The sequence below is a fragment of the Nannospalax galili genome, unplaced genomic scaffold (genome assembly GCF_000622305.1).
Source record: "Nannospalax galili isolate Female #2095 unplaced genomic scaffold, S.galili_v1.0 scaffold663, whole genome shotgun sequence".
Classification (NCBI taxonomy): Eukaryota; Metazoa; Chordata; class Mammalia; order Rodentia; family Spalacidae; genus Nannospalax; species Nannospalax galili.
This window is the reverse complement of record NW_008351881.1, coordinates 4458591-4460712: the sequence shown is the minus strand read 5'-3', so window position 1 is coordinate 4460712 and position 2122 is coordinate 4458591. Positions and strand designations below refer to the sequence as shown.

Genomic DNA, 2122 nt, shown 5'->3' with positions numbered 1-2122 from the left:
TGAGTTGTGTGTGGATGTGGTTTAATATAGGAGTCCTGTCCAAGGACACACATACTGCAGTCCCTTATTCTCTAAAACTTAGTCAGTTGTGGACTTCTGTGCACACCACACTCTGCTGTATAAGGAAGCTTTTCTGCTGAGAGATGAGAGTTGCACTAGCATTCTCCCCACCCCCTATCCCACTATGCCCACAAGGTTTTGGTGCAGCAGTTTCACTGTAGATATATCACCTATGGGTGGGCATCTTTCAGACTGTATGTGACTAACTGTAGAACTGCAGTAGGCTCCATTTTTTTTGCAAAAAGAGGTTTCTTTGATGAGTGGTGTACTGTATGTTTGTCTGTAAATATAAAGATCCATATTTAGTATGTGTTAAGAAATTTCAATTGTCTAGAGATATGACAGAGATAGTTTTCTCTAGGATCTATGATGTTTCCAGCCATGTGTATTTGGCTGTGTTTACAGAGCCACCAGTGAGCTCTTCCCACTGAGAGGGCTTTAAGTCTGATTAGACAGCTGTTCGTTACCCCTCAGATAACAGTACCTCTTCTGACTAGTTTTGCTTAAAATCTGCTATACTGCATATGAGCATAGTTATATCAGTTTGCTTATAGTTTCCACCTGTTGGATAATTTCCATGATTTGACTTTGGTTTGTATGTCTACTTCAGTATAGCGTGTCATTCTGGAGGCAACAGATTATTGAATATTGCTAAGCCTTCAGGTTTTCACTTTGAATTGATCCATGGAGATCAATTGTATTTGAGTTCGTTCTCTCGAATTTTATTTATTTATTTTTTATATGTCTGTGCATGTGTGTCTATGTGCCTGATGTATTGATGTATGTGGATGTGTACCCAGATGTCCCTCAGTGTGAATTCATCCACTGGAGCCTGTTCAGCATATGTGGCTTCACTCCCTTAAAGATCAACTCTCTCTCATCCAGCAGTGATCAGTTGCCAGTAGTTCCTAAAGTTGGAGTTTTTTTACCCATTTCCCCAGTTCTTGTTTTTATCAGACTGAATTTGCACAGGTCTTGTGCATGTTATTACCATTGGTCTAAGTTCATGTAAGCAAGTTTCCTGAAGACTGGAAGACTCTGTTTCCTTATGGTCATGCACTACTCCTAACTCTCATGATATTTCTGCTCCTCTTCAACAGTGATACCTGAGACCTGAGTGGGTGAGGTTTAAAATAGCAGTCCTATCCAGGGACACATACTCAGCAGTCTCTTAATCTCTCCACTTTGGCTAGTTGCGACCGTCTGTGTTCATCACTCTCTAAAATGGGATTTGTGCGTCATCCCTTGCAGAGGCCATGCTGATCTTCTCTAAAAAATTCCAAATTTAGTATCTGTGCTGCTGAAGCAAGTGCCAGAAAGGCTTTTAATTCATTTTGTGCATTAGTTCACTCATTGTTTATTAAATGAATGGTCTCTTTTGAGAAATTAGCATTGATATTTTATACAAGAACATAGATACCATACAAAGTTTTTGAAAAAGTATAAAACACATGTCATTAAAAACCTCAGCAACATATTCATCAGCATCAATTCAGAATAGTATAAAGTGACATGGGGAAACATGTGAGTCATAGTTTATTTTTAGATATAAACAATTTACTCTTTAGTCAAACACTTCAAAATTGAAGTACTTTTAATTTCTTTTATTTTATCCTATTATAATGCTATGATAATTTTTAATACAGACCATATTTAAAGATCTATTTTTAATAATTCTTGAGGCTACAAATAGCATGCTTTCTTAAATTACTCCAATTGCTCAAAAATTCAATAGATACTATGCTTAGCTGTCAATTGTAGAGAATTATGATCACAAAGTTTACTTGTACATGAACTTGATAGGGAGAAATGTCTGTAAGTTACAGAATAAAAGTATCCTTGATGGCACCATATCAGCTCTTGGTATTTCTTCTGCTTCTTCCTCTGTCTACTTTCTTTCAACAACTGAGTCAGGATAATTTCACTGTCTAATATTTGCATTAAAATATAAGTAGATAAACAGCGAAACTCAGAATGCTGCATCACAGGTACAATAGTTCTTTCTTCCCTACTGTTTATCGTGAATATTACACTTCATTTATTATGGATATGCTTTACTAAT

At 36.6% G+C, this 2122-nt stretch overlaps 1 pseudogene; it reads right to left on the bottom strand.

Moving 5' to 3' along the window:
- Nucleotides 1-1280: 1280 nt before the first annotated feature.
- LOC115066916 lies at nt 1281-1369 on the bottom strand (annotated as a pseudogene).
- Between the last annotated feature and the right edge of the window lie 753 nt (nt 1370-2122).